The sequence below is a fragment of the Barbus barbus genome (genome assembly GCF_936440315.1).
Source record: "Barbus barbus genome assembly, chromosome: 36".
In the NCBI taxonomy this organism is placed as follows: Eukaryota; Metazoa; Chordata; class Actinopteri; order Cypriniformes; family Cyprinidae; genus Barbus; species Barbus barbus.
In genome coordinates, this window is record NC_136714.1 from 24,697,135 (window position 1) to 24,724,480 (window position 27,346).

Consider the following 27,346-nt stretch of genomic DNA (forward strand, 5'->3'; position numbering starts at 1 on the left):
ATCATATTTGTAAATGTCTTGACTCCACAGCCAACAGAGCAATTTTGTCTTTACTGTTCCAATACTTATGGAGGGCACTGTATATATAGGATGGCATGAGGGTGGAAGTTTCCTTTTAATCCCTTTCCATGTATTTGTGTGTGTGTGTGTGTGTGAGTGTGTTCCACTGTGCTGCATTTTAAATGTTGTTGTTGCACTAGATGCATGTGTTTGACCTGTGCATTTTGTTTCGTTTCCCTTGAACAAAACTTATGTATATCTGCTAGAATAAAAGTACTTCTACTTTTTTAATACTTGAGTACAATTTAAAGTTGTACTTTTTTACTTTTACTCAAGTATGTTTTTGGCCAGATACTTGTACTTTCACTTGAGTAAAATCTTTGAGTACTTTTTACACCTCTGACAAAGTGGCAAGTGAGCGATATGACCAAACTAGCAAAGTCACGCACTTGCAGTGCAGACCGCACTGTTGATTACAACTGGAGCGTTGTGAGTGTGAATCTGAGAAAGTAAGTGGGTAAATTAGCAGCAGAAAGAGACAGAAAAGAGGGAGGCAAACAAGAGAGATGTAATGAGTCTAAAAATAAACCAGGCGAAGAATGAACGAACACTTGCTGCTGCTGCTGCAAAACGTTTCTCGTCAACGTCTCCCAGGAGATACACAGTGACACAAAGGGAACAATGTGAAATAAAACGCTCTCATTCTCTCTTCCAACATTTCCTCTTTCTCTTGGCCGTAGCCGTACTGGTGTTACTGATCTTAATCTGTCCGTGTGTTTTGTGAGGTCTCTCTTGTTGTTTAACTCTTACAGTAAATATTCTTTGACTCAAGATCCTAATTTGTTCCCCGGAGATGTTTGTGTAACTTCCTTTCTTGCTGCTGTTGCTAGTCAGTGTGATAGGTGTTTTTTCCAATGGTTTATGAAACTTGCACTGTAAATTTAACATCAAAACTCTGTGTGAGATCTTAATGACGACAGAACACACATAGAGAGACAGAGCCGCTCTCTCTGACACATCCTGCCAGCTAAAGGATTTTTTAAAGGCATTAGGAAACAGATAGTGTGGGGAACAGATGAGGTGTAGTTCATCTCTGCTATATTTCTTAAAAATAGCAACATAATGGTGCATCAAATACTAATGCTACCTAGTTTTGGAGCTCAGGGGTTCATAAAGACTATACCTAATGTGTTTCTGTATATACACAGTCATTCTAAAGTTTGGGGTCAAAAAAGATATTTAGAATGTTTCAAAATATTTACATTTTAAAGTAAATGCTGTTTTTTTTTTTTTTTTCTATTCATCAATGAATCCTTAACAAAAAAAGTATCATGGTTTCCACAAAAATATTAAGCAACATGACTTTTTTCAACATTGATAATAATCAGAAATATTTCTTGAGCAGCAAATCAGCATATTAGAATGATTTCTGAAGGATCACGTGACACTGAAGACTGGAGTAATGATGCTGAAAATTCAGCTTTGCATCACAGGAATAAATTATATATATTGTAGCGGGCTGAAGAATCACGCGACGAGGTAAGGTGCAATAAAGGCCCCGGAGGGTGTGTTTATTGTGACAGAGAAAAAGGTGTATAAATAAATATATAAAAAAATTATTCAAATAGAAAACAATTGTTTTAAATTGTAATAATATTTCACAATGCCATTGTTTTTACTGTATTTTCCATTAAAGGAGACATATTATGCCCCTTTTTACAATATGTAATTTAACCCTCTGGTGTCCCCAGAATGTGTTTGTGAAGTTTCAGCTCAAAATACCTCACCGATCATTTATCATATCATTTTGCACCTGTTTCTTAAATCCAAATGAGCTGCTGCTCCCGCCCCTTTCCAGAATAGAGCTGCACAATTTCAGCTGGTACCTGCTAAAAACATCTGTTTTGGTTCTGATTATTATGTTTATCGTGCTGAAATCATGGGTTTTAAACCATATGAGTATGAAGTTCTGATATACGGTTTTCTGAGCGCACACATCCGAAGCACACAGACAGAAAGCTGCTGTCACAGCATGCCAGTAGACAAAGTTTTCATTCAGACACACACGAGTTACAAAAACAGTCAGTTATGTCTGTGAAGGTAAACAGCTGGGAAATAAATCCACTGCTCTGTCTCTGAGGCTGGGACTAAATAGTGTTCTGTGCTTGTCTGTGCAGCCAAAGGCAGAACAGTTAGCATGTTTTGCTCAAACTTTCACCATGGCATTAGAACTGGTACACCGCTGTCGCTTGCAAAATCAAAATGACGGTGCAGCGGGTGGAAACTTGCTGATTAAGTGGCGGTAATATTATAATGATATCTCTTTGCCATGTCACCAAGGGAGCGAAATCAGACGCGCTCGTTTTTTCAGAAGCTTGCAGAAAAAGGCTTACTAAAACAAAGTTACTGGGTTAATCTGTTTCACGTTTCCTTGGTTGGTAGATGCACTGGTGACCTGATTATAGCACTTAAAACCTGGAAAAGTCAGATTTTCATGATATGTCACCTTTAAATAAATGCAGTCTTGGTGAGCACACTCACAGACACACACACACACACACACACATATATATACAGTATATATATATATGTAAAAGGATATTTGTTTTAAAATTTGAATAACGAAAAAAGTTGAATTAGAAACTGAATAATAATAAAGTAATTGTAATTTCTAAAATTAATTAATTAAACTAAAACTGAAATAGATCAAATAAAAGCTAAATAAAAATACAAAAAAAATTAAACTGATAGAAATGACAAATGCATGTGAAAAAAAAATACTAAAACCTGAATTAAAATTAGCATAAAAAATTTGAAAATATAAAAATAAAAGCTAATTAAAAATATAAATTATATAATTGTACTTTAATAATATCAAATAACACTGCTGACATACTGTATAGGGATCAACCAGAGTTTTTTTCTGTACTGTTTAAAATACGTGATATCTGACTAACATGTGAAAAGAAATGAGCAGAACTATGTGTAAACTTCATACTTTCTGTACACAGAAATGTGCATAGATATAACAGATTATTTCTGCTCGAGGATATCTGGTTAATGTGCTACAAATTGTGTCAAACCAAACTTTATTTCAAAGATTTAGTTTTACCGAAATCCAGTGATTGTTTCATCTTCAAAACTGCATGTCTCAACCTATGGCAGCTTTTAGGTTTAGGAATTAGGAAACCTGTTTGAAAACACACCTTTTTGCTGTTCCATTTGGTGCCACTAGTGGCACAAAAACCACACCCCCAGGGCTGGACTGGTAATCTGGCATACCGGGCAAATGCCCGGTGGGCCGACGCACTTGGGGGCCGGTCCATATAATATGTTTTTTTTTATTTTTTTATTGGCCAACGACCGGCCCATAAAGCACGGGCAGCGGCCCATTGGTTCATTTTCCATACTGACACTGGGCTGGCCCAATCATCTCTTAGCAAGCTCCACCCCTCCCCCTCTGTTTCTTGTGTCAGATGCAGTCAGTGGCTCAGAGCCAGAAATCAGTGGATTTAGGATGGAGAAGCAAAAGCACAAGGGCAAGGGGGGTGCGGAGAAGTTGCGGCCAAAAAAATAAAAATTCTAGAGGTTGATGCCTGAACATGTGCAAAAATAACCGACATGTTTAGTGCTGTAGCTTCAGTTTCCAAGCCAACAGTACCTGACGACACTTTGCAAAAACAGGTGAACATAGCACATGGAGGAGAGGTGACTAGCCATGGCGGCGCCAGCGGCACCCAGGCAGAGGAGCAGGTGTCTGACAGTGAAGTCAAGGAGGGACAGAGTGAGCAGGAGAGTGTAATTGAAACGGTAAGCATGGTAGCTACATGATTTAACAGGGAGGGAGTGTTAATCAGGGCGGATGCAGGAGGATAGTGTGTGTGGGCCTAGCTGGGCCACGACGAAGATGATGATGATTTACCTAAATTAATGAATATTATAATAAGACAACATAATCGTTGTCGCTATTATAAAGTCTGTCAGATTGTCATCTACTGCACTAGCCACTCAGTCAGCTAAAGTCAAATAACACAGCATAAGCTATTTTGCATTGTTTTTGTAGCTAGGTTAGCAGAGTTAACTTATTCAATTGCAACTTCGGATGACTATTCTAATGTTAACCCTTTAAAACCCATAACGGCCGTCGACGGCCCTTCTCTAGAAAAACTTAGATGATGCCATTTGATTATTTTAATTATTAAATCATCTCTCTGTAATAGACAGAGTTGCAGAGAAGAGCAAGCTACTGAGGAAACTGCTGCTATTGTAAGGTGAGATGAGATTATTGATATTATTATTAAAAAAAATATTCATAATATTGTAGACTGAAAATGTGACTCTTTATTCCCCTATCTCCCTCTCCCTCTCTCTCTCTCTCTCTCTCTTTTAGGATGTCCTCACTTTTGTAGTTCATTGTTTTTGAGGATGTTCAGAGCACCATGGAGCCATTTCCACTAAGTAAGTATAAAATATGTGCAACCATCTCTCTACATTGTTATATATTAAAGATACTTGTATGGTGATCATTTTACTCATTCGGTTATCATTCTTGTCCCTCTCTCTCTCTCTCTCTCTCTCTCTCAGGATGCCCTCACTTTGTGTAGGCCCTACTCCACTGTCACCTTTGATCACCACCAGGGAGTAAAGAGAGAGTGAGTACACTGGTCCATGGCACTTAGTTCTCAGCTTTGTAGGGATTTTTGGGAATGGAACAGTAGATATGCATATCTACAGGGACCGCAAGTATGGTGTACTTGTTGGTTGTGTCCGACCGATTGTGATGGGCCGGTCTGAGCAAAAATGCCAGGGCCCTTTTTTTGTCCCAGTCCAGCCCTGCACACCCCACCTTTAATACATGCTCATATACACACATACACACACAGAGCACCACCTGTGTTTCTATGTTTTGTCATGCATGAGTCACTCTCTTACATCATCACAGTGGGATATCTGGACTAACTTCGTAGATGCCAACGATCGCATATCAGATGCGCTCAAAAAAAAAGTCACGACCAACTCACAGACACACAAACACACATTCAGAAACACACTTTCTGGCTGTGAAGCGAGTGTGTGTGAGAGAGAGGCTCCGGGCGGCGGTCCAGAAACTAAATGAAGAGTAAAATGATGGTGGAAGTTGTGACCTCGATCTGCTCCACAGGTCAAACCCGCATGGGCCGTGATAAAGAGAGGTCAGAGGTCATGGATGCATGAAAGAGCGCAGTAATATTGGGAGATCAGACAACGATATGTGTAGTTTACAGAGGAACAGAAAGAAAAAGAGAAGCAGAAAGATTGAGAGAGGAGGGGAGATTTGGCACTGCCGGACAAAACAGATGGACCAGAGTGTATGTGTGTGTGTGTGTGTGTGTGTGTGTGTGTGTGTGTGTGTGTGTGTGTGCTGTTAATGTGTCCAAGCACTGCACTCAACAATGTGAGAAAGAGAGAAAGAAGACAACAAGAAAGCGAAAGAATGCCAAATAAAGTAGAAGTGCTCAGGTAAATAGACAGTGGACTGAAAAAAATAGGTTTACAAACGTGTGGCTGTTTTTTACTTTTATCATTTACTTATATTGTGTTTATACTGAGTGAATCAAGCGAATCTCTAAACTGAAACATCTCACAAAACTGTTTGCATTTTTGCATTTAAATTAAAGGAATAGGTCACCCAAAAATGAAATGAAAATTAGCTGAAAATGTCGTCACCCTCAGATCATTCAAGATGTACAGTAGATAAGTTTGTTTCTTCATCAGAACCGATTTGGAGAAATGTACTTGCTCACCAATGGATCCTCTGCAGTGAATGGGTGCCGTTACAATGAGAGTCCAAACAGCTGATATAAACATCACAATAATCCACACCACTCCAGTTAATCAGTTAACTTTTTGTGAAGCAAAATGCTGCGTGTTTGTAATAATCAAGTGAAAATACATCAAAATCCACTGACATAATTCTTTAGAACTGTTTTTGCTTATAAATGGAGCTTGTGCATATTCCTCTCCTGATTCAGATGAGACGACTTTTTTACTGGAGAAAGCAATATTATGGATAGAGATTCGTATTTTAGCCAGGAGCAACTTTGCAGTTAAAAATGCCTTCTTGCCGGATTTGTTTCTAACAAACATGCAGCTTTTCACTTCACAAGTTGTTAACTGATGGACCGGAGTGGTGTGGATTACTTGTGAATTATTGTGATGTTTTTATCAGCTGTTTGGACTCTCATTCTGACGGCACCCATTCACTGCAGAGGATCCATTGGTGACCAATTGATCCTAATTTTTTTTCAAATCTAATATATAAATTGACCCTATTTACTTCCTTGGTCTTATTCTGAAATACTTATTCTGGTTGTTTCAAAGCAAAAACAAGTTTTAGTGTATGTAATCTTTCATCAAAAATAAAATAGCTTGCCCCTTCTTCTGAGATGAATTTGCTTTTTCGCTGGTGTCACTGAGGCCATGCGGGCTATATGATAATGTAGCCATTAGCCAGATAACAGCATGAGTGGGCAGCCTGCAAAACAGCCGGAGACGTCTGGCATGAAAACACATTTGCTTTTGTGAAGCCATTCGGAAATTTTGGATGCCAGAATAATGAACTTCAAGTGAACTGAGGACAAGTTCCACAATGAAACTGCAGTGAGTGCATAATTTATTAATATTTTTCAAAAAGGCCAAAGAAAATTGTAATAATAGACTGGAATTTTTTTTTTTTTAGCATTTTGTACTTTGTACAAATATATTTTTGTACAGTAAAAATAGCAAAATTGTGAAATGTTTCTACAATTTAAAATAACTGTTTTCTATTTGAATATTTTTGAAAATGTAATTTATTCCTGTGATGAAAAGCTGAATTTTCAGCATCATTACTCCAGTCTTCAGTGTCACATGATCTTCAGGAATCATTCTAATATCCTGATTTGCTGCTCAAGAAACATTTATTATCAATATAAAAATCAACAATTTAATGTTTTTATGGTAAACCTACATTTATTTATTTTGTTCCTCTCCTTTCCCCCCAGGATTATTTGATGAACAAAGTTCAAAAGAACAGCATTTATGAGAAATAGAAATCTTTTGTAACACTATAAATGTCTTCACTAGCACTTTTGATCAATTTAATGCATCTATTCTGAATAAGAATCTTACTGACTTCAAACTTTTGAACAACACAAAAAGCATTTTGTCTCTTCATTATATGATCAAACCAAGTATGATTTGTGCTCAGATGAGCTTTTCTCAGCACTAACTTCACTCTTCTAGGCATTTTTGCAGGCCCGGCGCCAGAGGGGGGAACTTTAGTTTAGTGCGTATTATAGTCTAACTCATAACTCATAGTGTAAAATAGTCTAACTGATTGCTTTCAGATGGAAAAGCTGCCCATAACTCCTGGTCTAGGATCTGTTTTCTTCGTAATAATAGCATAACGAAATAGATTTGGCAAACAATCCAGTGTATCAAATGATTTTACAAAGCATTTTCGCAGAGGGGAGCAAAGTAGCCAATCACAGACATGTTTGTTCATTTCTACAACGCAATGGCCAATCAGAGGTGTTTAGGTTGGAATCCACGCACTCGCCGTTGTTTGTCGCGCGCCGAGTTCTATCATGCTCGTAACTTCATAAAAAAAAAAAGTTTCATTGTGTGGTTGTCACAGATGCAGACGGACTCAAAGGTAGGTGCAATAACAGTGATTTTATTTACAGGACTTGGGTGCTGGTGATCGTGAGACAAGGCGAGTAGCTTCTTTATAGTGAATCTTGCGGGTGTCGGATGACAGTGCTAATAGTGTCTTCTTGCTTTGCAGGCAGGTGGTACGTGGCCGGAGAGGAGTCAGATCTCAGACTTGCAGATCACCCACAGACGGGTCTGAAGACAGAGAAGAGGACGGAACGGAGAACAGGAGGTTAGTACACAAGGTAGGTAATCAGAGGTTATACTCATCAACTGGAGAGCTTCCGAGTAGAGTCCGTTGGGTAGCAACGAGATCGGACAACTATGGTGACTGGGGTGAGTGCTTATGAAGTGTCCGTGATGAGGGTGATGACGAGGTGCAGGTGTGCATGATTAGAAGTCAGGTGAGGCAGATCTTGGGAGTTGAGTGATGGGAGAGCCTGGCCGTGCTGTTACAGTGGTCACATTCATTGGTTAAAACAGAACTTTGTAAGATCGTGATGAATGAGTGACAGTTTTTAATAAATTTAAAGGGAGCGCTCTTTGCATACTGTATACGATAATATATTCAGAATTTAATAAAACTTGTGTTTCTCATGCTTGACAAGCGACTACGTACGACACAGAGATAGCTAACTACTACACTATATAGATGAAGATGTAGATCCTTACAAATCACAGTGTCAGCCTCTGTGCGCTTTACGAAATCAAAAAGAATACAGAATCTACATGCAAAATTTAGTCAACAATAAGACAGAGATGTCTCTTATTCAGCACGATCTCACAGCAATTCGTACATATTTTACGAGGTGGCTAATTCGTACGAATTCGTACGACCTCACTCGTACAAATTCATACGATTTTTGCTAAATCGTACGTATTTTACGAGTTGCCAATTCGTTTGAATTTTTACGAGTGACCTACACCTAACCCTGCCCCTAAACCTACCCATCACTGGGTTTAGACAAATTGTACTAAATCGTACAAATTAGCCACCTCGTAAAATTGTACGAATTGCCTTGAGATAGCATTGCTCTTATTACATCCTACCACAAGATATGATCCTTCTGAAAGTCATGCAACAAGATTCATTAACCCAGACAGTTTGGCTTTAAGCATCTGTCTCGGTGCAGTAACACGTCTAAATCAGACGTGACATTAAAGAGCAGTGTATTCACACGCGTGTGATTACAGCTTCGTATTGTTCTGGGCATCAGGTAAGAAAAACATCAAACAACAGCCCCTGATGGCACGTTTATCACACACGGACGCAATTAAATCACACAGCTGTCCAGAACTGATAATAAGTGTTGAAATAGCTTTACAGCGCTGTTGTCATTTACACACTCCTGGAGTGTGACCTCGTGTTAAACAGTAATTGGATCGGATCTCGCTCTCTCTCTCTGAGGATACTTTGGATTCTGAGATGAAATGACTCATATCGGCTTCAAATCACATTGACAGCCCTAATTTTAACCTAAAGTCTTATTGGAAACATTAATGGTTATATTATTGGCCAGTCTATTCATACTAATCAAATTAATTAAATAACATGCAATTAATTGCATAAATCAACAGCATTGTTTTTTTCTTGAAACTAATACATTTGATAAATATTTTTCAAAATGAACTGCAAATATTACTTAAATATACAAATAATTAATTTATATATTATTAAACAAATAGATAAATATTTTTTTCTGGTTGAGTTTATTTTTTTTGTCATCCTTTTCTTGTATAAATTTTAGATATTCAAGGTTTGTTGTTTTAATTTTTTTTTTCTTTTATGTAATTAAACATAAGTCAACAGCCTGGCCTCCATCCATGTATTTTTTTTTTTTTTGATACAATATTACACATTCTGTATGGAAAGAAATAGATCATTTTAACTAAAGAAGTTTAACTTATTTACCCCATAAATGTTCAGTTTAATTCTTATACTGTATGTTATGTCATAAAATATACCTTTTTCATTATATGGACATTTTTCCTTAAAACAGCGGGGGGAAAAAGAATTGAAAATGTCACTTGAATAAATATAAATAAATAATTTATATATTTTAAAAGAAAATAATATATGGTGTAATTTTCATCTCCCTGTTCCAGTTTTATTTTTCTTCATCCTTTTCTTCTCGAATCAGTTTTGTTAAATATTCAAGCTCTGATATCTTTTACATAACATGCAGTGAATTGCATAATTATGCAAATTTTGCTGCATGGAAACGGCAGGACGAATGGAAAAAATAGAATTTTAACCAAAGAAGCTGTTTACACCATACATTCACAGTGCAATTATTACATGTCAAGAAAGATATTTTCTTCATTATATAGGCTTTTTTTCTGTAAAACTAAAACAAAATAAATTTAACAAATATTATTCAAAAATTACTCAAATACATACTAATAAATTATTTATATAATGTTAAACAAATAATGTTGCAACTTTCATCTCCCTATTCCTGTTCAGTTGTATTTTTTCTTTATCCTTTTCTTTCTCTATCGCTTTATATTTTTATAAATATTCAAGCTTTGTGTTATTTATTTTTATCGTGAATATTTTACATTATATGTAATTACAGTTTTTCTCGATTGCGTAAACACATTTCTTGAAATTATGCCTCTTTTTTTGCGAAACTCTAAACACAAATCCATAACTCAATTCCGGAAACTTCCTATATTCAGGTCAAAATGAAGCTCTCCACTCAAAACAACTCAATCTTGCTGTAAAACCAAACTTTGCTCTCAGACATGACACACAAACCCTCAAAAACACATACACTACAACACAGTCTTACACACTGATGAGATCAATTAAAAACAATACTACAAAACCCGGTAATAAATGCTGCTTGTGGTGCTCCCCAAGTGTTTTATTCCTTAATTTAATGTACTCTAGAGTACAGTACAATACAGCAAACAACAACAAAAACAATTATTCTGCCTCATCGTCCCATCTTTGGTCTGGGACAGGCCAAAGAACCTCGTCAACATCACAGGCTATACTGACCCTGGCACGGCAGCGAGGGTAAAATCCTCTTGCATGATCCAACCCTGGCACGCATCAACTAAAATATACGAGACTGTTTGTCTTCTTGCCCTTGCACTTCCTCTTTCTCTTCCATGTTGTCATCCTCTTCCTCATCCTCTTCCTCTCTGTACTCCATCTCCATCTCCTACTCTTCCTCTTCCTTCATTTCTTTCTCTACTCCCTACTCCTTCTCCTCCTCCTCTGTGGTGTCCTTGACCTCTCCCTTCACATCTCTCTGGATCCATTGTTTCAAACCTGAAAACAGTTTTTCTCAGTCTCTTTGGTGCATTTCTGGAATCACCCTTACTGTAATATTTGCAAAGAAGTATGTGCATTTCTCAAAACAACTTGTACAAACAGCACCACACAATGGATTTCCTGCAAAAGCCTGTAACTTACTCAAAATCTTTAGTTCATCTCTCAAAAGTAAGTATTTGTCAGTGAACATATCAGTGCCATCAGAATGAAAAGTGCTTGTGTCATTGTTCACACACAAAATAGGCAAAACGTTTAGTCATGTTGTCAATATAACACGGCACTCTTACCTGCTGTAAACTATGGAAACAGTTGGGAAGAAAAATAAATATGGGCACAAAGGCAAAAAATAAAAATGAGAAAGTTCACTGTCAGAATTTGTAACTCTTGTGTTGTCCTCTGTCTATATATGCTTTCCAATCGAAGGTTCATGAGATGTATTGAGCAATTTTAGAGAACTGGTTTGTCATTGGTTGATCTATAGTCTCTTCATTACAGCTTTTCTCAATTGTTTACACACAAATTCTGGTACTTGAGACACAATGACCACAACATGTAACTCATTCACCAACCCCCTGAACCAATTCTGCTAAACTACAAGCACAGTTCCTGCTTTACACTCAAATTGCAGTTCTAAAACACACTTTTTTCAAAACACTACACACAATTCTCTGCTTTTGGCACAATTTTCATGCAGAAAATATCTTGTTTTCACAAGGAACACACTGCCATTCAAATATGCACACTGACTCATCACAAGGGCAAACACCCGTCACACAGTTTTACAATTAGCAGTCAGAGCTTTAGCATAAAAGGGCAACAGGTGAGCTCTTCTGTTTTGGAGCAATGGATGCCAACATTGGAAACAGAGGCAGAGCCAGAGGAGTGAGAGTAAGAGGAGGAGGACGGGGACGAGGAAGGGCAAGGACCGTAATCTCTGATGAGATCCGAGCCACTTTGGTTAATCATGTGGTCAACCATGGTCTAACAATGAGGGAGGCTGGGCAAAGAGTACAGCCAAATTTGAGCAGGTACACTGTAGCATCCATCATCCGGACTTTCCGAAATGAGAATAGGTAAGAAATCTACTCTCACTAGAAAATTGCAGTACTGCATATCATACAGTACTCATTGAGTACAGTAGTACAATATTGCCTGTGGACTGTTATGTAGGACTGTACAAATACTGTAAAGTATGTTTCAAGTATTTAGGAAATGTATACCTTCTTTGTATTTACAGTACTTTACTATTTGTTTGGCAGAACTGAAAGATTACCAACACAAGGTGGTCGGGAACACGTTCTGTCTCCTGAACAGGAAACTGAAATCATGAACATGGTCCTAGAAAACAACGCCATAACATTACGGCAAATACAAAGAAAAATAATAGAAAACAATGACATGTTTCAAAATATTGATAGGGTAAGCTTATCAACACTGGACTGTGTCTTGCGCAGAAATCATCTCAGGATGAAGCAGGTCTACAGGGTGCCATTTGAAAGCAATTCAGAAAGAGTCAAAGAATTGAACTATGTGCAAGTGAGTCCCACAATTGATGCATACTCTCAACACTGTATACAGTAAATTCTTCTGTTGTTTTGTATGTAGTGTATGTGCAACTTTGTGTTGGTTGGGAATTGGATGTACACTGTGTACATTGTTTTTGCGGGAAAAATAAAATAAACCTTTACCGTGTATTTGTGTGTTCACAAATATAAAAACAATATTCTCAAATATTTTACAACACACTTATGTATGTACTGTCTGTAGTAAGTGTAACACTGAACCAAAAAAAGGCCTAAGTCATTATGATGAATGGAGAAGAAGTGTTTTCCATTCATCATAGTGTTTTCCATTGAGCACATCAGTATTCAGCTGGTTCTTATAAATGTCTATTCATATGATGCTTTGTGTGTGTCATTTGAAAACAAAATACCATTTTGAGAAGAAATAACATTGTTTTGAATGTAAAGTTTCATTTTGCAGGAGAATTGAGGGGTTTTGCCCATTGTGTGTGTTTTTTTGGATTTGTGTGTAGAGTTCTGAGAATATGAGGCATGCTTTCAGAAAATGTGTGTAAACAATCGAGAAAAACTGTAATGAAAGTCAAGATTCACTTGAACAATTCATGGCAAATTTAATAGAAAAATCTAATAGAAATGTGTAGAAAATATGCTTGACAGTTTATGACAACTAGATCAACCATTTTGCATTTACTGTAATGACTTCTATGAATTAGATGTTTTGAGGGGTAAGACTACTGCACAGAGAACTATATAATACATTTTCATTAAAATTACAATAGTAACTGATGATGTAGGAGACCACAGATAAATGTACATAATCAATTGCATGAATACCAAAGCAATCGCAACTTGTTCAAAAGAATGAGAAACTTTTTATAATGTGCACAAGATGATGTGGAGGTTGAACAAGTAGTTTGGAGAATTTCATTTCTGGTCTGAGAAATGCGGCAAAACCACTGAGAAAAACTGTAAGCTGACTTCGGCCCTTTTATCTCCATCGAAGGTTCTGATTGGTGTGTGATAAATTTTGACTTCTAGTGTTTCCACTTGGGTAATTGTGTGCTAATTGAGCTCAAACTGTGCAGACGTGAGTGAACAATATTGAATGCTAGTGCTTTCTAAATGATCACATGGTGTAAGCACTGAGAAATGTAGGGATTTGTGTATAGAGTTTCGCAGTAATAGTTCACCAAATCTGACTCATGTGTCAAAGCAGGAGAATAGTGTTTATAGTTTAGGGAAATGGGTGTGCATTATTAAAAATGGCATTATGGTTCTGAAATTCTAGTTCAAAAGCCTGGTTAGTGTTTTAGCAATCGAGAAAAACTGTAATTGCATTAATCAACAGCGTGGTTATGTTTACATGCATATTTTGAAATTTCCTAGATGCACATCAAAAAAGTCATGCTACTTTGTCTCAAATAGTCATATGACTGAATAATTTGCTCAGAGAAGAAAAATGTGGGACCCTGGACCACAAAAAAATTAAGTCTTAAGTCGCTGGGGTATATTTGTAGCAATAGCCAAAAATACATTGTATGGGTCAAAATAATCAATTTTTCTTTTATGCAAAAAATCATTAGGATATTAAGTAAAGATCATGTTCCATGAAGATATTTTTGTAAATTGTCTACTGTAAATATATCAAAACTTAATTTTTGATCAGTAATATGCATGCTAAGAACTTCATTTGGACAACTTTAAAGGTGATTTTCTCAATATTTTGATTTTTTTTGCACCCTCAGATTCCAGATTTTCAAATAGTTGTATCTGTATGCCCTATCCTAACAAACCATACATCAATGGAAAGCTTATTAATTCAGCTTTCAGATGATGTAGAAATCTCAATAATACTGAAATCTCTTATGACTGGTTTTGTGGTCCAGGGTCACATATATGTACAGATATACATGGGACGTAATAGCTGCTTTATTTGCAAATTGTTTTTACAGTATTCAAAAATATGCCTTAAATCAACTGTGCAATTTGGAAGGAAACACACATGAAGCAACAAACTGCTCAGAAAAGATCATTTAAAGACATTCACATTGTCTAAATTCAAACCTTGTCACGGGCACGCCTGGTGGGGACATGGTGTAAGGATGACTGAGGAACTAAACTGTGAGCTGGTTAACTAAAGTGCTAATGTCTGTACCTACACAGCAGCTCTGCACACGAGGCAGCTGATTTATTAAGTATAACCCGGTGTCTCTTACACAGATGTTTGTTCAGAATGTGAGAGGCATGTGTTTTCTCAAATGACCTGAGCGTATCAGAGCAGAAACTAAAGGACAGAGCTGGATTTTAATTCAGCCTGGCAAGGAATTAAACCCCTACAGGCCCGAGCTACAAATCTGGTGCCAATGCCAAAGCTATCCAACACTACACGACCCAACGAGAGCGTTTCTGCTGCATACTAAAAAATCTGTGCAGGACTGTGTGTTTCTCTAGACCCTTTATTGGTGCCGGAGCCGCACATCTGGAACCACTTCGCAAATTTCCATGGCAGAAAGGCGGTGCATGGGCCAAAAAACTCAAAACAACAAAAAATCAGGACAACAACAGTCTGGCAAGACTATGCAAAAAATTAAAATAAACAAACGAAAAAAATTTTTATAAAAAAATAAAAACAAATTACCATTCAAAAAGTTGTTTTTTACATAAACACAGTGTAATTCTTGCATGTCATGAAAGATATTTTTCTGTTTCTATTTTTTTTTTATACAACAAATTGACAAATGGTGTTCAGAAGGAACTAAAAATATTACTTGAATATATAAAAATCTCATTAAATCTATACACATTTTAATATTTTGACATTTTTATGAATATGTTTAAGACAACAAAGATAAGAAAAAGATGAAGCAAAAAGCAAGCATAAGAAGAAAAGGATGAAGAAAAAAACTATATGTATAATTTCTATCAATAATTTGACATATTTTCTTGAATATTATTAAGATGACAAGGATCATAAGAGTAGGATGAACACAGAAAAAACAAACAAAAGGAAAAAGGACATAAAATTTATGTGAATTTGTTTGAACGTCAATATTAAAAGATATGAGAAATAAAAAATGAAAACCTATTTTCAGTAAATATATATATATACATAAAATATACTAAAGTATTCAGCAAGTGATGTCAGAGTATGTCAAGTGCTCTAAGCTGGACATCTCTTGAATATGTTTTTACAGGTTCTTGCAGCATAATTTTAGGGCAGCGATTGTAAAATATTTAAATGGGGGCGGGGCTGGGTAAAATATTTGGATCGTTTCTGGAATAATATGTGATTCGTGACTTGCTCATTTCTCCACCTCCTCTGTCGCTCTCTCTCTCGCTCTCCTCTTGCCCCTGCAGCGGGGCGGAAGAAAGAGGGATGAATTTTTCATGAGGATGGAGAGCCAGGAGAAGCAGCCGATGGAGGCGTGTGAAAATGCACAGTGGGATTTGGGCCTCAGGCGGCCGTAGCCTTTGATATGAAAGAGTCACTTCATGTTGGATTTGTTTATGGGGGGAAAATGGTGAGAAATGGTTTGTTGATTCACATTCAAGAAGAACAGCATGAGCCAAACATGCACACACATAACAGCATTTAAGTATATATATGCATGCAGATGGCAGCGTGCATACATAACTCATGTCATAAACTGCAAGGCACAACAAAACGCCCACCCACACCTCACAAGAGACTAACCATATTTCCCCCATGTGTTGGCGATCAGATTTACACACAGCATAACAATTCTACTGTGACAGAGAGCTTTATTATTGTCTGCATGTTTACAGGTGGATTATATTTAATGTATGAGTCAACATTATTTGTACTCTTTGGTATGAATAGATCATACATTCTTGCAATTTGGTATAATAAGGTTTTGGAGCTGTACAGAACTGCACACGCAAACATGACCTTTGCATTATTTGCAACCTTATTTAACCATTTGGAAATTAAAAAGCATAGATTAAAAAATTGATTGTTCTAGAGAGATTAAAGGAATAGTACATCAAAAAATGTACATTTGCTGTGAATGTACTCACCCTCAGGCCACCCAAGACGTTGATGAGTTTGTTTCTTGATCACATTTTCATGAGAAATTTAGCAATGCAATGTTATGGATAGACGACTTGTATTTTAGCCAGAAACAACAATTTGAAGTTAAAAATGTTGTAATGATGGTGTCACGAATCTGGTCCGTGTAACTTCCATTTGTTCACCACCAGAGGTCACCCGCTTACCACATGGACTTTCACACTACACAGCACATTGGACTTCATTTCCCATCATACATTGCACTGAGGACACACAGCTGTTCACACTGATCATGCTTGCACCTGAGAACCATCTCACAATCACCAGCACCCAATCACACACACTACATAAGCTTGGGACATTCTCTTGCTCTCTGCCGTGTATTGTTTAGCCCAGCTACCTTACAAAGCGGTCCTGTTTATCTTGTTTGAGTTCCTGTGTTGTGATTCCTGCCTGTGTTCCTGGATTATTCTCTCTGCCTTGCCCTGTTTGGATACTGTTTGCCGATCGTCGACCCACGCTTGCTCCAGGATTGCTCTTGTGTCTCGCCTATGCCATACCTGTTTGCTCCTGTTGACCCTGCCTGTATTACGACCATGTTTGCTAATAAAGCCTTGCAAATGGATCCTCACGTCTCGTTGACCACGTAACAGATGGATTTGTTTGTAACAAACAAGATGTTTTATCTTAACAAGATGTTAATTGATGGACAGGAGTGGTGTGGATTACTTGTGGATTATTACGATGTTTTTATCAGCTGTTTGGTCTCTCAATCTGACGGCACCCATTCACTGCAGAGGATTCATTGGTGAGCAAGTGATGTCATGCTACATTTCTCCAAATCTGATGAAAAAACTAACTCATCTAAATCTTGGATGGATTGAGGGTGAGTAAATTTTCATTTTGAGTGAACTATTTCTTTAAAGAGAACTTTTGGTCTCATTGATTAATTGGACTGCTAGAAGTTAAGAGTTTCACAAAAAAAAAAAACTAGATTAAAATGCTAATTAACATTTTCAAGTTAATAACTGGACCACTCGATTAAATGAGAAATGCAATGGTCATAAAGTACTGTAACAATATTTGAAATACCTATAGTTCTTCACATATTTTTGGAAAAATATGAAGTAGGATTTTTTGCACAGCACACTAGTGTTTCGAACCGTACACTCAGCATTGACACTGTCCACTTTGAAGTAATAGAGCAAAAGCAGTTCAAGTTGTGTGTCAAAAGTCAATTTTCATCCGTCAAACACATTTTATTTCATGCCATGCACTTATACCGATTTCTAGTTTCAAGATGTCAAGCTATCATCGGGTTCTGTGGTTTCTTTTTGCGGTTCATCTCTCAGGTTGTTTTTATGTCCATGTCAAAACGAGAGACAGAAAGCTTGCATGAGAAACTCTCAATCTCCTGCTGCGCGTGTGAATATGTGCATTAATATTTGATGTGTACTAAAGGTTACTTATGGACAAAACCATCTATAATGCATGCCCTCAGAAAAGTCAGACCCCTACACATGACATTTAGCTTGTTTGTTTTGAATAATGCATGACGTCTTTTTAAATGTGTTTGATTTTTGAATTTAATTTCAGGCAGCCCCTCTTGGATAATTGGCACTTTTGTGTTTCTTTCTCTTTGATCTGTTTGTTCTGTTCACACAATTCTCTCTCTCCATCCTCTCCCGTCTTTCATCGCTCTAATGGTGATGTAACACGGCAAAAGCTGCATGCTGTTGAACTATCCTGTTCTGATTACCCAGCATTCTCCCACACATCCAAACAGCCCTTTGAGAGTCACTGACGAGGAGAAATTTTACAGCGTTAAAGACCAAAGAGAACGGCATTCACAATGCATTTCACTTCCCTAACGTGACATGCTTATGAGTGAAACGATATTCAGCAAGAAGTAATATATGCTGGGCTTTATCCATTGGGACTGGACTAAATCATAAGGAGGAGGCATGTTTGGCTATTTAGCATCAATATATTTCAGTACTTCTCATACTTGGCATATTTGAACAAACCTGTAACCCTTAGGAGGTATATCTAATCATTTCTAGGGACCATAAATTTCAAAGAGACTTGGGCAACCAAATAGCAACAAAAACAATTCAGCAGTTACAGTCAACAATTGAAGAAAAGCCAAATGCTTTACAATTATGATTATGATCACTCTTGTACTGTTCACTGTCAAAAATGACCACATTGGAAATAAATGGAAAGCAAATTTCATCTATAGGAAATGTTTGGTACTGCACCCAAACATAATCTTTCTGAAAGCTAATTTGTTGAGAAACCAACCTATTTCTGGCTTTAATTTTCTTTCAGCTTTAGAGTAAAATGTTTTGGAAAATATGTTTTTTTTTGGGGGGGGGGCATTTTTCATAATAGTAAACTTCTATTATTCTTTTTTCACTTTAGCAATAATCTGCCAGGTGGCTTCTCTAAAAATAAACCAAGGTTTAAACCTGTGCTCGAAACTATTAAAGATTTACAGCAGTTTATGTTAGAAAATTCATTTTCAGGTCTTTGTTCAAAAAGTGGACAACAGAAACGGATCACAACTATTCTATAAATATAATTTAGTACTACAAGATCCCCTAAAACTGGAATTTTTCCCTCTGCATTTAAACAGGCTCGTATAACTCCACTTCTTAAAAAACCCACTCTTAACCCAACTCTTTTTGGGAACTATAGACCGGTTTCCCTTCCTTTCATTGCAAAAACACTTGATCGAGTTGTTCTGGACAGTAACCAATCTGGCTTCAGAAGTGGACATTCGACCGAAACTGCCTTGCTTTCTGTTGTTGAAGCCCTAAGATTTGCAAGAACGGCTGACAAATCTTCATTACTCATCTTGCTAGATTTGTCTGCTGCTTTTGATACAGTCAACCATCAGATCCTCTTGTCAACCCTATTGAGAAAGGGCTTCTCAGGAACCGCACTCCAGTGGTTTGAGTCTTACCTCTCTGATAGGTCCTTCAAAGTATCTTGGAGAGGTGAGGTATCCAAGTCGCAACATCTAGCTACTGGGGTGCCTCAGGGCTCAGTTCTTGGACCACTTCTCTTTTCTGTCTACATGACATCACTAGGTTCTGTCATTCAGAAACATGGCTTTTCATATCACTGCTATGCTGATGACACTCAACTCTACCTCTCATTCCATCCTGATGATCCGACGATAGCTACTCGCATCTCTGCGTGTCTAACAGACATTTCTTGCTGGATGATGGACCATCACCTTCAACTTAACCTAGCTAAGACAGAACTGCTTGTAGTTTCAGCTAACCCATCGCTTCATCACAATCTCAGCTTCCAGTTAGGCTCATCTACCATAACTCCTTCAAAAACAGCCAGAAACCTTGGAGTTGTGATTGATGATAAGCTGAATTTCTCAGACCACATTGTTAAAATTGCCCGGTCCTGCAGATTTGCATTATATAATATTAAGAAGATCAGGCCCTTTCGCTCGGAACATGCAACACAACTCCTTGTTCAGGCTCTTGTTCTGTCCAGACTTGACTATTGCAATGCTCTCTTGGCAGGTCTTCCAGCCAATTCTATTAAAACTCTACAATTAATCCAAAATGCCGCTGCAAGATTAATCTTTAATGAGCCGAAAAGAACGCACGTCACGCCTCTGTTCATCAATTTGCACTGGCTACCAATAGCTGCTCGCATTAAATTCAAGGCATTAATGTTTGCCTACAGAACCGCCACTGGCTCTGCACCTCTTTACCTAAATTCATTACTTCAGACTTATGTGCCCTCTAGAAGCTTGCGTTCTTCAAGTGAACAACAAATTATTGTACCATCCCAAAGACACAGAAAAACACTTTCAAGGACTTTTTCATTAACTGTTCCCATCTGGTGGAATGACCTGCCCAACTCGATCCGAGCAGCTGAATCCTTACCCATCTTCAAGAAACGGCTAAAAACTCATGTTTCATCTTTACTTGACCCTCTAACTCTAGCACTATCTATTCTAATTGTATTTTATCTATGTCTTTTTATTAAAAATAACAATAATAATAATTATCTGTACTGCGTTAGGCTAACCAAGACTTGTAATAGCACTTGCACGTTGTTGCTCTTTTGTTGGTTTTGATTGCTTCTTATGTCCTCATTTGTAAGTCACTTTGGATAAAAGCGTCTGCTAAATGACTGACTAAATAAATAAATAAATAAATAAAAATGCTAAATTCTAAATAATAAACATAATCAAACTAAAATATAGTACATTTCATTGGAGAAAAATAAATAATTTTTGACCGCCACATGAATAGCATCCTAGAGGGTTATTGCACTCATGAATTGTGCACAGCAAGACGTTTAAATAGGGTCCATTCAATTTCATCTCTTATGAAGCAAACCAACAAGTGGCTTTTCTTGAGTTTAAACACAGGGCTTTTTTTATCCTTTCTGGTCAACTTAAAAGACCTTTCAGAAGAAGATTGAAGAACACATCTCACGTACACACAAACACACATCTCTACAGCTTTAACACACACTTCCACATTCAACACACTGATTGTCTCCAGGGATCAGATAACCATGAATCTATTCCTCTGTCTATTCTTGTGTTTGAAGGTGGAAGAGTGGAAGTTTACTGCTGAGAACAGGGTGTGTGACGTGTGAGAGCGAAAGCGTTTTGATGGTTTCCCATTTCTCACCTCATAAAACAAACCAAAATGTCAGAGTGAAGGCAACAAAGAGGATGATTTATAGATGTGTGTGTGTGTGTGTGTGTGACTCCCCATGCTCTTCTTTCCATAAAATTGCCTCACAGCTCGTGTTGAGACATGTAACCTTGGAGATTAAATTAGGGGCCAAAAAATATAGTCAGCTTTATAATCCATTCTGAAATAACAAAATGGAAGTCAGTGAAACAACAGTTGCAGTAATTTTTTTGTTACATTCACAGTAAAACACTGGAAGCTGTGGTTGCCTGAAATTTACTATAAAAAAAATATATAAAATATAAAAATAGTGATGTTGTCAAGCATCTTGCTAATTATATATACAATTAACTGGAGCATTCATAATATTTTGGGTTAGAATTACTCATACTGTTTACAGTGTGGAAAGATATTTTTGAGAAACAGGTGTGGGAGCCAATGAAGTAAACAAAACCAAAATGTGTTTATATAATCAGACGTCAAATGAACAAAAGATGAGTAAGAGAGATGTGGTGTGTTTTGTCACTGAGTCAACTGAAGTGAGGACATACGTTATAGCTAACAGAAAATGCCACTTTCCTCTGTGTCACCCACAGTGTTGGACTCCATAGGGTTTTCATCCCCCTTAAGGTGACAGTCTGAGGCAGGAGTGATTTTTTTTTTTTTAGTGTGACAATGCGCAAAAATATCAATCATCACCCATCACCACACACACACACACACACACACGTTGGTTTTTGTGGTTTATGGGGACTCTCCATAGGCGTAATGGTTTTTATACTGAACAAACTGTGTGTGCTATTGCCCTACACCAACCCTACACCTAAACTTAGCCTTCACAGGAGACTTTGTGCATTTTTAGATTTTCAAAAAAAACACCATTTAGTATGTTTTTTAAGCCTTTTGAATTACGGGGACATAGGCAGTGTCCTCATAAACCACCTTCATATTGTAATACCTCTGTCATACCCATGTCATTATACAAATTTGTGTCCTCATAAACCACATAAACATGCGCACACACACACACACACACACAGTTGTTCTAAAAAGTCTTCATTCATAGGCCTGAGTATCCCAAGAGAATCACATTGGTATTACAGTGTTCTCAAATCATCCCAGTCACCCGCTTTTATTAAAGCCACCGACAGATGGTCCAGTAAATGCCAGAATGAACAAAAAGTTTTAACTTTTTAAACTTTAAAACCCCATGAACTCAAAATGGGTGTTTTGTGGCTTTTAGACCATAATCTTTATGCCTAAAAGGGGACAAAAAACCTGTGCAGATACAAAAATGTCAACATTTAGTCTTGCAGGAAAATGGGACAAAAATATTTTAAACTTACCTTGACCAATCAGATGCTCTCTACAGTGAGAATGTCCCGCCCCCTAAAACCACCTGCAGCTTTTTTGTTGTGATGCCACTTTCTGTTTCATAAGGAAACACATGGCGACAGGTATGAAAACTGTGTTTGCTAGTTTCTCAATGTCTGGAAAAGAAAGTGAGAGCAGCTTGTTTTTATGTGTGTGTTTGTAGGCTACTCTTCACTCTAAAAAAAACAACATATAATGCTCTATACAGCACCAAAAGTGGTTCCCCTATGATTACGAGCCAAATAACCACTTTTAATGCTATATAGCACCATTTTTTTTTTTTTTAGTTTCTATTGTAGCAAGTTAGTTCATTTGGTGGCCATTTTTGGAAATGTCTCAGTTGTTGAATAGAGAAAGAGAGGCATATGGAAAACTGTATGCAGTTTTATTCCTATCTAGGTTTTTACAGAGGAGTTTATTCATATATAATTTTGCCTGATTCATATAACATTTTATTCTCTGATTTATATAACATTTTATATAAAACTATGGCGATTTTCTTTTCTGGCTGTTTATAGTATGATTTATGTAGTGAAAGGAGAAAACCTTTAACGTCAACAAAATGAAACAAGAATTTTGAACCTGACTTTATCCAATATGCAGGTTTCTGTTCTGAAAATATATGTAAATGTGTGCATTCAGTTAATTTTCAGGTTGGTCTAATGTTCAGTCACATTGTAAAGCACTGGCTTTCAGAATGGCTTTGCTTTAGGAACCTAATTTTGCTTTTGAGAGTAAGTACCATACACAACAGCTGTATCTAAATGGACTAGCTCGTGTTTTCTTTTACACTGCTTTGTTTTAGTTTTTAATCAAGCATGCTGGCATCTGTGTACTTTGGCTAGCTAGAAGATGGATGAAGTTGCACCAAAATACAAAGTTTGAAAATACAAGATTTGAATGCATAGCCATTGACATCAGCAATAAAAGATATGAGAAACATTTTTGCAATCCCAACTCTGCATGATTGTTTACCTGTCTCTATGAAAATAAGCCCACTTTTGGGTCATGACCACCAGTTGAGAACCACACAGGGAATGTATTGTATTAGACCAGGTGATTTCGTTGTGAACACTGAATATTTTTCCTTTTAAATCTGTAATGTTGAGCTTGGAATTTGCATTTTCAAAAAGAGTCTCGTCCTTATTCTGTCTCTGGTGCAGGTTTGTATGCCGATAAACTGGCTCAGTGATTTCATTAACTATGCATGGAGGCTACTGATGACAGTTACCCTCAGAGATTCCCTAAGATCATAGATGTGCAAAACAACAGCAGCAAGAAGACGAGCTTCGTTATTAGAGCTCATAAACGGAAGGTGTCAAAACACAGCTTTGAGACACATGAATCAGGACGGTTTGTCTCAGGGTCAGTGCGCTTCATGAAAAATTTTAGTATGCTTGTATGATTTCAAACGAGGTGTCACTCAAAGTAACCTGATGATATGCTGAGAATGCATTAGACATGAACTCAATTGTGGCGATTATGCGTAATCTTTTAAGACAAAATGCTTGATCAAAAGAGGTTTACTATCAAAAGCGCTATCATAAACATCTTAAAGACATCTAATAGACATCTATTTGACATCTAAAAGGAAACATCCTATAGACCAGGGATCTCCAACCCTGCTCCTGGAGAGCTACCATCCTGCAGACTTCAGTTTCAACCCTGCTGCAACACACCTGTCTGTAATTATCAAGTAGCCCTGCACACCTTGATTAGCTGGTTCAGGTGTGTTTGATTGGGGTTGGAGCTGAAATCTGCAGGATGGTAGCTCTCCAGGAGCAGGGTTGGAGATCACTGCTATAGACGTATTGCAGATGAGCAAACACCCTAAAAAAATACGTCTTGCAGATGTAAATGCAGACGTCAAATAGATGTCTCCAAGATGTATGTGTGCTATCAGGGACAGCTTTCTCTTTATGCAAAGGTGGGTATAGAGAACTTCATCTGTGTGCGTGCAGTATTCTTATAATGCGATACATATATTAGCAAATAATCACAAAAAAAAAAAAAAACTATTGTCATATATGCTACAATAGAGCATGAAGATATTAAGATATAATTATTAACATCATGAGACTTAACTTGTGAAACAATTACCTTTTGAAACATTTTATTTGGCTTATCATTTTATATTAGGGGTGCAACTGATTGTAGATGACCAGACCCCACGGCTCGTCACTCATGCGATTCACGGATTAACTGTTAATTTTAACCATCATCGAGTGAAAGTTTATCATTTGCACGTGTTTTGTCTTGCCAATTCACCCATTCAAACAACTTTAAACCAGTCAAGCAAAAGAGAACATGCCCGTTGTTGTTTTTTCTCGAGCACATGCAGAGACAGAGAGAGAGGCGCCATTCACACGGATTGATTCCTCTTCCACTTCTCTTTGAATGGAAACATGCACACAAACTTATGTTTAAATACCCGTTTTGGCAAGTATTCTGGTATACACTGTCGGTTATGTCTTAGTAAACCGAAACAGCTGAGAAAGAAACCAGATGTGTGTCAGAATTAGGTATGTGCATTTGGTCTTAAAGAAATACTTGCATTGAAGAGCACTATTGTGTTATTTTACAATTAATTATTACATTTCTGCACCTGAATACTAGTGTTGCTGACTTTATTAGTAACTTTGCTGTATTCATCTACGTTTGTAATTTGTGTAATTGTTTTTGTTTTATTACTGACTTTATTAGTTCAGGTAGTAGTTTTTGCGGTGGTATAGAAGTACTTAAAGTAAGCTTTCAGTAATTAATAAAAACCACACTTTTTTTTTGTTTGTTTTTTGCTGATCCGAAAAACGATCGCCGGCTTCGAATGATATCAGTCGATTGAATGGCCGTTATCAGGTCACAGATATGGACCAGAAGGGATCTGCTGAGCCTACTGGTAAACTGAGAAGGCTGTTATCATTGATCCACATCCTTAATCACCGCAAACATGTATGAAGGTGAAGTTACCACTGGATTACCAGCACAGGCGATCATTTCCTCAACATCTGCACACGGACCAAAGACCAGTGAAATAGTGCATTGGATTTAGATGACTTCAGGACACACATACAGGTACCGTCTCATAAAATACTCCAATGTTCCGTGTTTATGAATGAAGTTATTAATTTAAAATTTGCCTATGGTGGGAAAAGGATCGTGTAAAAAGTCCACACATTTACCATATTTTTACCGTAACTGTCGCTCGACCATGTCATGTGTAGTCAATGCACAGTAACCACAAAATGTACCATGCTTCTCCCACCATAACCATAGTTTTACTGTGGTATTTGTAGTGAAAGCACAATAACTTCAATATTTACTATGAGTTTACCTCAGTAACATAATGTTTTAGGCAAACCTAATTTTGCCCATTACAAAGGGCACACACAGTATTAAACATTCTACACCTGAGCAAATCTTTCACATATAAATGTTTCTGTTGGCACTTTCAAGCTTAATGCTAGACTATTAATTTAGCAAATAGCAAGAGAATAATGGCACAAAATACAGTAAATGCATAAAGCAACTGCCAATAATGTACATTTAATGAATATATAGCAAAATCAATGTCAAAACCTCTTTCTAGGTCTAATCATCTCAGTCCTCTGAATCTGATGGTTTACAGGAGCACCTTCAAGTCATTAATAAAGCATGAAAGTTTGAAAGCCCCCTGAGGAGGTTTTCCTTAAACAAATCGATCTCCTGCCTGATGAAATTTGTACCAGAAACCTGTAGCCGTATCAGCTTGAATCGCTCTTAATTATCCACATCGGAGAAGTATATTTTTATCAACAGCAATTCGTCTTGTGAAGTGCAAAAATTTAATTTGCTTCATATTTCTGAGGGTGTATTTCTGCAATAAGTGTAAGACGTTTTTTGATGTTCAGAAACAGAGCTGGAAGACAGATGGACTGAAGTTCACAGCAGGTGAATGCGAATTTGTGTCTGCTCTCATTATGTCTCAGATGTTCAGATGTTCAGGGCTAATTACTTCTCCTCTGTGTCTTCGCTGTCTTAAATTAGATTTACTTTTACCTTTTCTTCAGACACATCCCATCCATTTAAAAAAAAAAAACCTGTTTATTTAAGCATTGTAATGCCTTAAACATACACATTTCAGGCCTTACGTCTTCTGATTTAGGACTTATCAAAAGGCTCTTTCCTAGACCTTTAACGTAATTTTTATTTTCCTTTTTTTTTTTTTGTACATCCCAGCTTAGATTGGTGGTTTAGGTTCAGACTGACATGACTTGAATATTTATCGTCTCTTTTGCATTCATTTTTTATTTTTTTTTACCTTGACAAATGTCTTTGTTTAATTTGTGTAGCAGCAGAACAACAGAAAGAAAGTGTATTCTTGTACACCTCTGTGCATCAGTGTTTCTTGTGTAAACAGGTGCTCGTACAGTCTCCTGGAACTGCAAACAAATCCAAAACCACAGAAACTACATGAGCAACATTTACATTTTAACAAACTGAATGCTAGCTTGTTTCTGGGATGAAAAAACAAAAAAAGGTAAATGTGACTTATCCCACAATTCAGACTTTTCACAATTATGAGAATTTTGAGTTTATAGCTTCAATTCAGATGGGGTTTCTCAGAATTGTGAGATTTGAAGTCAGAATTGAGCAATATACAGTCATAGCCAAAAATATCGGCACCCTTGGTAAATATGATCAAAGAAGGGTGTGAAAATTAATCTGCATTGTTAATCCTTTTTTAACCTTTAATTAAAAATTCACAAAAATCTAACCTTTCATTGGATAATAAGAATTT